Genomic DNA, 12,267 nt, shown 5'->3' with positions numbered 1-12,267 from the left:
ACTACTTAAGGAAAATAATAATAGTAATAACAATAATAATGGAAAGCTCCACAAATTTCAGAGGAAAGAAAAGAACTCTATAGAATTCACTGAATTACTTTTCAGTACTCCTTTCTCCATAATCCTGGCCAACAGAGATCTGCAACAGACTTGACCACAAGTCTGTACAAATTCAAGTGTACAACATAGTTGCATGCATGATTCTGTACAAATTCAAGTGTAACTATCCATACAAAGCAAAGAACCATATTCAGCTAAGATGCGAAAGAAAATTGTTGTGAGCACCAACATGAAGCTGAGAATGTTCCAAAGGTAAAGATCATAACATGTTATTTTATGTTCCTTAAAACATTTTTCTTCCTCCACATTTTCCCTTAGAAATAGATGAAGAACGCAGTGGAGGCTCAGACTTTCTGAGTCCTCTCTTTGAAAAGCTAAGAGGCCAGAGGGTTGCTGGCTCTGATTTGTTTCTATATATTTACCTAGATTTGGTATTGATGTCTCTTCATCTGCTCTCTCCCACAGCAGAATGATCTGTATGTATTACATTAAAGACTGTTTTCAAGCCTCTAGCTTTTACTTAGTTGAAGAATTCTAGTGGTGTGATATTTGTAATAAATAATAATAAATAATATGTGCATAAGACATACAAATAAGTATGTAGGTAATAAAGATATATAGATTATATATTATAAATGTACAGTGAAGATTATATATGTATACATTAGATAATATATTATCTAATGTATTATAAAGTATTTATAATCTATATATTTATATTTTTATGTACAACATACCATTATAGTTGAGCACATATATTATATGCTTTGTATTTATTAAATATATAAATAAACATATAATACTTGTAATAGGTAAAGTATATATGATTTATAATAATATATTCTAAAATGTATGTATACATATATAATCTATACCTTCTTGACACAGTTTCTGAAAAAGTTTTGAATTTCCTAAGTAGAAAAAAAAGAAAGGTGAAAAGAACATCTCACATTATTCATAACAAGCCCCTTTCACCATACCTGAATTTATATTAGTGAGGTGAGTTTTAGAAAGTCCATATAACAGGGACAGGTTGCCAGGGGAAAATAACCACATGATTAGAAGGAAGAAAGTTCAAGCATTACTCCACCTCCCTACCTGCAAGGGAGGAGAGAGGAACTACTGGAAGATCACTTCAACATTAAGGGCCAATATCCTAACCAACCATGCCTGCTAAGGAAGCCTCTGGGAAAACTCAGAATGGTGGACTTCGCTAGGTTGGCTAACACTCAAAAGAATGAGAAAGATGTGTTCCCGAAGAGGATACCAAAGTTGTACATATTCTCTATGTTCAGGTCACTAAACAGTGGAAAAATAAAGTGTTTGTGCTCACAAAGCCTGTTGGTTAGTGAGAAGCATACATTCATTCAAATACCCATTTAACCTTATTAAATATACTAATGGCTAGAGTAGATGCCTCACCTCTTCACGGAACAGCCTATACACCTTTGGGAAATGCCCAAGAGGAAACAATGAGAACGTTAAGGTTGAAATGTGACAGAGTGAAGCAAGTGTGGAGGCAATGAGCTCTAGAGAGAAAGAGTGAGGGGATTGGGGAAGGGAGGAAAAGGGTCTCGTGGACTCTCAACTAACTTTGATTTTACCCTCACTTCTCACTGTGCTTGCTGAGGGTCTAACTCCAGTTGGCTCTGTGTTCCATCAAAAAGTCCATGCAGCCAACAGCAAGGGGTTTTCTCCCTGGCCTTTCTGTCTACCCCCTTTAGACAGAGAGAATATAGGAGTGCAAGTGTATGCATGCTGTGTTATTGTGTGAGGCTATCTATCTGGACAGGCAGGGAGGACACTGTGGAGGGCTGAGATTTCCAAATCACCCTGTCAGGGTGAACTTACGTTTGCTGTTAATGACTTTGACGTTATTAGGCTAGACAGAGGGATGTCTATGTGAATCATTTTCAGTGTTCTTCCATATTCATAATGGACTAAATATAGTAAGAGGAATGGGTCTGGCGGGCACATCCTCGAGATGGTCATAGTGGATGATTCCCATCATGAAATTAAATGCCAGCCCAGCTCTTTTGTTCCCTGAGGGGCACAGAAACCCTTATTCCTAGCTCCAACCCAAAGATGAAACTAAGACACAGTTATTAGGTTTATTTTTTTCACCCTTCCTTCTCAGTAGACAAAATCAGACCCACAGTTCATGAGGCCAGACACTTTGCTCTGATTTGCAAAGATTCGGGGTACCCAGGCCCAGCTAGGAACAAAGAATTCTAACTTATCTCTTCCTAAAGCAATCTGTGCCTCCATCCAATGTCAAGGCCTGAAGTCATGCTTTTCATTAAATGAGAAGGCTAATGTTTTCATGGGGTGAGAGATAATTATGACAGTGTGTGCAACTAGATGAGAAAAATAGTAAATAATGCCTTTTCTTCATAGTAGTTTGGAAAGCGGAAGTCAAGAAGTCACTGTCCCACTTGTGGAATTCCAAACTAAGAACTTAGACAGGAATACCTAGAATGCTAGAAGCTCCAAATCAAAAATTCGAAATATAAAATACAACTTTCACTCTCCCTACATGCACTATTTAGACTTAATTCCAAATCAAAGCAAAAGAAAGTGCTAATTTGCTTTGGGAACTTATGATTAGAAACTTAGGGAACTTATGATTCGAAAATAATATGTGTGCGATAGGAAACAACTAAAAAATTATACATATTCATAAACTCAGGATAACCACTATACCAAGTTTGTCTTTCAACTATGCTTTTGATTGGCATCTTTATATAGATCCTACTGTCTTGAAGTAATTAACTTTAAAAATCCTCAGTACAGACAATATGATACATGCATCCATAATTTCATTTTAATAATTCACCTGAGAGCGATCCAGAAGTATTTACTTACAACATAAAAATTCATTATCAGGATCAACATCAGTAGATTAGATGTCATGCCTATTAATTTCTGAAATCATTTTGAGATGAGAATGTAAGTGCATTCAAACTATGTGCTTGAAGTTGTTCTTTTAAGAACGTTGTATTTCCCAGAGTCATTCCTGCATGAGTCTGAACCAAAGCAGCCAAAAGGAGAGTTTTCATGGGGTCTTGGAAGTGTGAGCAAATCAGCCATTCTGAATATTGGTACAGTGGCAAACATGCAAAGGTGACTAGCATGGCTGAGCTATATCTTATTTTCCTTTCACTCCATATCTATAGTTAGCTGTTCAAACTAAATGTCCCATATTTATAACTTAAACTTTTTGTGCAATTACATAAAGTATCATTGGTTTGATAAATGTCTTGTCCCATTAAATTCTGCATGTCTGCTTCTCTAAATAAAACCTGCGTGACAATTATTTGTTTCAGAAATGGTCTCTGGTGAATAGAGGCTAAAGATAAGAATCTCTGAGCAGAGCCTACTTTCTGTGGTAAAAGGAAGACATGAGTAAATAGTAGTTCATGGCATGTGGTAACATAACAGCTGTTTAAATCATTATATTGGCCACTCGAAGTCAAGTGCCTGCAGAAACCAAGGCTTAGAATGACAACACAGCTGCTGTCATGAAACACTTTAGTGGAATAGAGAGTAGTGAACTATGGAGCATTAAACTACTTCAGTAAAAGAAAAAAGGAAACAAGCTCATAACTTTACATTTCCAGTTCTGTGAGGATGGCTATAAAACAACTCTTGTTCCTGGGAAAGTAACTCTTATCTAACTTCTGCTTGTGATAATACAATGGGTGGCACAAAATGATCATGCCAGTTGAATCTATAAGTTTGCAGAATCTCTTTACGTTAAAGTCAGTGCATTCATTGGTAATAAGGAGACAAACCAATGCTCAAGATCCATGAGCCCATCCTGTACTGAGACACCTTCCTTCTCCTGCCTAGGAGCTTAGGTTTCTCTTGCTTGACATCTCCTGCTGATCCCTAGAACTTCTGATACCTACAACTCCCTGTTACTTTTAAAGCTAGATCCAAATTCAAGTCCCAGGAGACTCCAACAAATGAGTAAAGCTATTGTTATGAAGCCTCACACACAGAGAATGAATGGTACTATTCTAAAACTGTGTGATAAGATATCCATGTTACAAAAGAAGAAATAATTGCATCTCCTTAGGATTTAAAACACCAAAATCTAACAAAAGTTTCAGTGAACATCTGGATGTGGTGTCACATGCATTCCTATAATCTCCTCTACTAAGGAGGATAAGGCTGGAAAATTTGGAGTCCAGGGGTAGCCTAGGCAACATAGTAAGATGCCATCTCAAAGAAATTATCACAATGAAAGTAAGTTCCACAAAGTCATTATTACATGAACACATAGTGTAGTTAACAAAATATAGCAAATCCCCTCAAACCTAAGTGGGACTTATCCAAGAAATGTGACAGTAGTTTAACAAATGAAAATCACTTGAAGTAATTCAGGGGAATCTCAGAGTGGGGAGAAAAACATCTGATCATCTCAGTAGAGGGGGAAAAATTTGTCAAAATTCAATGAAAATTCACCAAAAAAATGCATTAATAATGAAACTTCCTTTTTTGTGGGTGATGGGTCTTGAACTGGGCCTGGATGCTGTCCCTGAGCTCTTCAGCTCAAGGCTACCTTAAACCAAGTCCCACTTCCTGTTTTCTAGAAGTTAATTGGAGATGAGTCTCAGGTCCTTTTGTGCCCAGGCTTGCTTTGAACCTTGATCCTCAAATCTCAGCCTCCAGAGTAGCTAGGATTACAGGAGTGAGCCACCGTACGCGGCATGATGAAACTTCTTAGGTGAATGAGAAGTTTTAACTTGATAAAAAAAATCCTATTAAAAAACATATGATCATGTTTTCCATCAATAATAGTAATATAGTGAGTGCTTTCTGCTGAAGACTAGGAGCAAGGCAAGATCTTCTGATCTTTCTACTTAGTTATCTGAAATGATAAGTTAAAAATGTGCAAGTAACCCTCTATCTGGCAAATATAACTGTAACCTCTCTATGCATTGAAAGAAAAATTATTAAAAATAATCTATGTAATAAAAAAGTACAAGTATAAAAAGAAACAGGTACTTGAAGTGGGAAGTAAATGGGAGTATAGGGGGTAGATGAATGAAGAGGGGAAGGGAGGAGAATGCAGTCATAATATTCAATGTATATTCTGTGACATCAGGAAAACTGAAGGGATGGGGTGAGGAGGAGAGGGATGAGGACATATGATAAAAGGGTAGCATTGACAAAGATGCATTATATTTCTAAATTGTCATGTTGAATGGTAACCCCTTTGTACAACAAGTTAAATGTAATGAAAAATATGATGTACGTCATCACCACAAGTGATTAGATTATGTGGATTGGCAAGGCGATTGCTCCAGTATCTGATAAAGCAGATGATCAGCTATATTCTAGGGTCAACTTCTAGTAGAAAGCTTCTTTTATCCTCAGCTAAAGTAGAAACGCTTTCCAATAAATCCAACTTAATGAAATTGAGTAAGTTGCAAGATAACATTTTTTTCTTGAAGAATTAAACAGATATTGTTATTATTGATACCCATAATTTTAAAAATTAAAAGGACATATTTTGTCTAAAGGACATTCTCTCAATTTAGAAAAGAGTAGACAGAAAGTTAATGGCAATGGATTGGATACAAAAAAAAAACAGGTGTTCTATGTATGTATGTATTTCCAAATCAGTCCTTTTCAATATCTTTAAGTAACTATTTACTACAAAAGAGTTAACCCTTTAACTCAGCTAGTTATGGATATATCATGTTCAATGTCACCCCCTTTCAATATGCTAACCCATCACTCCCCTACCCAATCTTGCCTCACCCTTCTTGATTTTGTAAGACATTCAATGGATGCTTCACTACATTCTCCACCTCCTCCTCTCTTCTTTAGTCCTTTTTGTAAAACCCTTCGAGCCACTTACCTACAGCGATCACTTGGTTGTGATGCCGTGGAGGCTTCTGCTTTGTCCTTCCTCAGGCCTTTGCCCTATCCACAGGGTAAGGAGTTCAAGGGATCAAGGACCCCACCAAACAGTCACTGTTCTCCTTCTAGGTCATGCTTGGGGTGACTAGGGCCTCAGACATCTCTGCCTAATCTCCCCCACCTCTTCCTCCTTCTAGGGACTGTGCATGACTCAAAAGTTTGTCAGCAGCTGCCTGTCTATGGATTGCTGCTGAAGTTGCAGTGAAACAAATAAAAATTGGTTGACTAGGTAGGCAAACAGAAGTCCAACCTCTTGGTGGAACAGAACAGATGTGGGGATTGAAAAAGCCAGCAAACCCTGGCTCTGGGCCCTGAGAGAAACCAGAGAGAGTTCATATGCCTCAGTCTTCATACTCATTGTTTGCCCATTCCATACCTCTGAGGACAAAGGAAGGCACAGCTTGCCCATTCATATCTAATCCATGCTTCTCAAATCTACCCATACACTCACTGGTAAATCCAAAATCCCAAATAGCCCAAAATCAGAACCCTTTTAAATGTCGATATGGTATCACACAGGAAAATTCCACACCATCAAACCTTGTTTTACACACACAATTATTTTCAAATATTGTATGGAATTGCCTTCAAGTATGTGTCTTAAGTACTTACAAGATTTTAATGACTTTCATATTTACACTGGGTTCTCTGTCCAAGATACTTTGGTATGTGCATACAATTATTCAAAAAATCAGAACTCTGAAACATTTCTGACCCAAGCATTTTTTAAAAAGCTATCTTTAACTTGCATAAAAATCAAACCTAAAGTTACTAAATATCAATTGCTGGTCCTCACCACACAGTCTGATTCGATAACTATCAAAGAACTCACAGATTTACTTCACATTAAGATTTGTGAGTTGTTGTGGTTATTGCTAATCCATAAGCCATAATAAAGTAGCATTGCTTGATAGACACTTCCTGCAACACTAACAAATTCCCAAATTCATTAACATTTTTCATTTATGGTGTTTTCTTTAGTGTCTTATTTCTTATATCTTTTAATTTATTTACCATCATTTGCATGTCTTCTCAAGAGAAAGAAGAGAGAAATGTCATTTATATTTTGGGTGAAAGATTTAGAAAAGATTTTTTTTACAAATGAGTATTTAACAGGGTAATTTTTATTTGACTGAAAATTAACTTACATGACCTGCCTCTTCCTTCTGATGGTGACAGATAAATGGAGTGTTACAGTATTATCATAAAATAATAGTTTTGAGTCTAAGACTCCATATAACCTCCACTTGACCCAATGCACATGGTTATTACCCTACCAGCTTCATCTGTAAAATGTCAATATCATAATTATACTTGATTCTCATTTCATAGGAGTATTTTGAGGTTAAATGAGAAATTATTTATGAGACATTTTCAAGACCTGTATTGCAGTAATTAAGCTCCATATTTATGTAGCTCTTGGCTCAGAGTTGCCTCGGACCCAACATGTATTCTCCAATCCCTGGCCCAATCCCTGGGAATAAATGCAATGTAATAAAGAAGAGAATAAGCTCTGCAGTCAGATAAACCTCAGTTTGCATTTGATATGCACCACTAGTTATGTGACCTGGGGCATATTGTTGTCTCTGCAGAAATGGCCAGGCTTTCACCAACTGATGAGAGAAGTGATGGAACCCTAAAAGATAATAGTACAGAATAATTTACAAAGAGATGAGATGATAATAATAAATTAACTTGTGAAACAATGCTTCCCAGGTTTTGAAAGTTGGCAAAGTCAAAAGAAGATATCGCTTTCATCTATAAATTTGCAAGTAATTTCTTAACTGGCTGCACATATGACCACTCACTGAAATATCTACTATCTGTGACCTGATGGCATTATAAGTGTCATGCATCAGACATGGCACACATCAAATGTTGTATCTGCATAGAGAAATTCTCTGCGTGTCCCTATGAAAAATATATTATATACAAACTATGTACAAAAATGTAGGTGTTAAGTGGTATATAGTTTGCTTTCAGGTATCACTGGGGACAACATGAAGGTACATGTTCCTTCTAATCTGTACCCGCTGGGCAAATACAGTGTTTAGAGTGCACAGACAATGCAGAAAACATTTAGAATGCACATTCCAGAGGGGTTAGTTGGGAATCTATGCCCCAGAGAAAACAACCAGAAGTGTTTAGAAAGTCTAAATGATGATGTTAAAAAATCACCTTTTTATTCTGTTGTAAATAGTTATTGGATGACATTAAAGATCATCTATAGACATAGACGTATTCACCTCTAATGATTTCAATTCATTCATCTGAGTGTTATCACCTTCTCTAACCCAACCTGAAGGACCATTAGCTGCAGACTTGGAATTCCAGAAAAAAAAAAGACAGAGACATACATTTGGGTACAAAATCAGGAATTACCTATGGTGGTGACTGATTGGAGACCCTGGCCCTGTAAGAACTCCCAGGGGAATTCTTCCTTGTCATTAGATAAGTAGCTTGTGACCCTTCCAGTGAAGGTGGGCAGTGGAGGGCTGCATTAGCCTTGCAAAGCTGGTGACCTGGTATCTACAGGGTCCTGAAATCATGATTGCATTTTACTCCAGCTGGAGAATCAGCTCCATCCCACCCCCACAGTGGGGATGGAATAAAGCAAAGGCCTAGAGAATTTGTGGACCAGGCTAGAAGAAGAATTTGAAGGTGAAAAATAGAGTCACAAATCCATAGGCTGGTGCTTAAAACAGGTCCAGGACCAAGAGGAAGCACAATGGTGGGTAATGGAGACCACAGTGCACCCACTCCCCCACCCCTGTCCTCTACCCTTGAGGGTGAGCCTGTAACTCATGGGACTTCTGATAAGGGGTCACCCTTATCACTAAAACAAGGACATGGCCCAGAAACATTTCTACTAACCCTGGCAATGCTCACTTGGGAAGACACTTCTGAAAACTTCACAGTCACGACTTTACGTCCCAGTCACCCTCACCAGGCAGATGGATAATGCCTATTATTGGAAAAACAAAGGGTCAACTTGGGCTAAGATGATGAATGTATGAATGTGGCACATGGCAGTGCCAAGATGTCAGTTCAGGACCTTGGAGATTCAAAAGCCTGGCCTCATGAGTAAGGGCGCTCTGGGTAACAGATTGCTGTCCTCATTGGGCATCCAGAATCTGCTACTCATGCCTGTTACCAAGAGGGAGTGGGGGGAAGGGGTGGAACAAAGCCACATCCCCTCTGCTTGCCAGTTGGAGCCAAGGGACAGTTATGGTGGTAATTGGTACCTACCAAGGCCTGAATCAACCTCTAAAATCACATTTCTCAGTACATGGCAGGTACAACCATTAAAATCACCTCTCATCTTGAAACCCCTAGATTCTTTCTTGTCCAGCCCCACTGGAAGAGCTAGTTGATTGCCAAAGGAAAGAAGAATGGCCAGGTTTCCAGGCTAGCTTGCAGGCCATGTTCTCAGAGGCTAGACCACTAAACTCCTCTGCCTGTTTCACCCTGATTAAATCCTTTTCTCCAAAGCTGAGCCCTGAAAATTAGTCTATTCCATTTGCTCTTGAAGATTGATTTAAGCTTTTTGGGCATTAGGTCCCGGGCACACTTTTATTTGCTGGTCACCAGTACTATTGTATATAGGCAGAGAGAAGCTGTAATTGTGTACACGGCTACCCTGAACAAGCACTACAGACCGGAATTATATTCCCTCACTCTTTGGAAAGCTTGGAAGTCTATGAGCTGATTTCTTCTGAGGCCTCTCTTTAGCTTCCAGATAGCAGACAACCTTCCCAGCTCGCATTCCCACGACCTTCCCTCTGTCCATGTCTATGTCCTAACCTCCTCTTTTTATAAGGGTGCTGGTCTTATTTGATTGGTGCCCATCCCCTTATGCATAATTTTCACTTCAGTGCATCTTTACAGATCATGCCTTCAGTTATAATCACATCCTGAGGTATTGAGGATTTCTAGCTTCATTATATGAATTTTGAGGAAGTACAACACATCCCAAATTCACATTGTAATTCAAATGAAAAACTTAAGTGTCCTATCCACTGCTCATATCCCAGCTTCCCAGAATCAGACTGCTTTCTCCTATACTAGGAAAACATACTTCTTACTATTCAAACCAGAACATATTTCAGGAAGAAAAAAGGGGGAAGATTTTGATAATCATATCAAACAAAAATGAAATAAACTAGGTTCATCCCCAGGAAAACTAGAAAAGATGTGTCCGCAAATCAAGAATCAAGAATTTCCAGACATTAAAAAAAAGGAATTTCCAGGCATAGCTACATTTGCTGAGGTAAAATGACTATGTACACATCTTCTCAGAATCTCACCGGAGGAAAGAAGTACAGAGGCCTGTAGTAGACAATGAGCCACCTCTCCTCTCCTCTCATAGTTGATAAACTATGAACTGTGCTTTACTTTTCTTGGTATAAATCATTGGGCTCTGCTACAATCCAAATCTGAGACTAACCTCTCATAAGTGACTGTGCTATAGCCTTTAGGAGACTTGATAGTCAGGAAAAGACACACCAGCCTTTACGGAGTATTTGAAAATGACTTGGGGACATAGTTCTCTTGTGACGTGTAAGACTGGGAAGCAACAAGGCTCCTATAGACAGGAAGGAACAATGCTAAACATCTTCTACTGCCGGACCACACACACCAGGTCTGCATACACTACCCAGAACACCTCATTGAGAACATCTTCACACAAATGAAGACTATTAAATTGTGAACTTTTGAACACTGCAGAAGCTGATGGAATGTGTTCTTGAAGCAGGAAATCTTCAAGGTGACGGTTTTGCCATTTGACTGACTGTGTCCTTATCAAACAAAGCCCGACTTCCTTAACCCTCTTCTTATCTAAGGAAAACAGCGGGTCTAGTAAGATTTTAAAATCTCATTTTGAGACCAGGCTTCAGTGACTAGCATTTTGTATGCCTTGGGCCATTTAGCTAAATGTTTTGTGTTCCTTTGTCTTCATCTGTGGGGTAGGGGAGATACTTGCTCCTTCTACCTTTCTCAAAGGATTTGTGACTCCCACAGGGCGATATCTGAAAAGTACTTTGCAGACTAGAAATTCTGTACATCAGTCAGTTGTCACCAGCATTAGCAGTATGTTCCCATGAGGAATCAGTCACACTGTGATTTGGCAGTCTTCCTACTGTGGTTTCCTGTGACCAGCAAGGAGGGGAGAAAAGATGCCAGGACTGAGATGAGTTACCTTTACTCCTTGCCTTCTTCTTCTTTATTCTCATTATTAAAAAAAAAAACAGAAAAGAAAGAAAGGCTCCACAGGGGACTTAGGTAAAACCAGAATTCTGTCCAGCAGTCAACCTGCTGCCTGGCCTGTATGTTTCTAACAAAGGGACTCTGGATTTCTTCACTCTCTCCCAAGTAGCACTTCCCTTCTTTGCCTCCAGGGAGCAGGGGCTCGGGGAGTCCGTGATTTTATTCCTAATTGCATGTGAAGTGTTGTAAACCCTGTGGAGCACATAAAATTCTAATCTCTTTTAGTCCCCATTAATTTCCCACCCCTTTTCATTTATAACTTGCTCTCCTTTCTCTGTAATGCTCCCTTTACCCTGATGGATTTGTAAATTCTCCTTTATTCCCTTCCACCCCCTGGCAGGCATTAATTCAATCTCCAGTGAGGACTTTTGCATATTTCCTTTGAAATCTTCTAGGTGCTTGTGGAGGGAGGAGTTCAAGGGAGATGTAGAGATGTCTGAGACAGCTGACCTCAAGCTCTGGCTAGCTCTGTGGCCTCGTCAATGTCTCATATCAAGTCCCTTCCATGTCAACCAAGTGTCCTGGTTTGGTTTTGCTTTATTCCTCCTATTTCCTTCGATTTCCTCCTGCAGCTCAGGACTGAGTCAGCTACAAAGGGTGAAGTGGAAACTCTCTCGGGTCCCTTCCATATGGAGGTATAGGTGACAAAAGCTGGTGCTCCTTTTGGTGACCATTCCTGCAGTGCTAGGCCTTCTGAGTGTGGCATCCATATCCTGCCTCGGAGACACCTCCTTCTGAGGGGACCCATCTGCCTCTCTGTTCTTGTCCATGACCTCTGTTCTAACTTCCTTCAGGTTCACGTGACCTTCCAGGCCAATGGTCCTCATAGAGATGACATATCCCTGCCCTCAAAATCTCTGGAAGTGCAGGCTCCTACATGGTTCCTCCAGCATTCTCCTGAAAGATGTTTTTGTTCTTAACCTTCAAGCCAGGCTCTCCAGACATCAGGTACTCTCATACTCCAGGTTCTCACTGACAACAGATTCAGATTTCTCACCTCTCTCT

Source organism: Megascapheus bottae, chromosome 10 (assembly GCF_031878675.1).
Source record: "Megascapheus bottae isolate mThoBot1 chromosome 10, mThoBot2.hap1, whole genome shotgun sequence".
Lineage (NCBI taxonomy): Eukaryota > Metazoa > Chordata > Mammalia > Rodentia > Geomyidae > Megascapheus > Megascapheus bottae.
The sequence above is the reverse complement of the archived record's forward strand: the minus strand, read 5'-3'. Positions refer to the sequence as shown.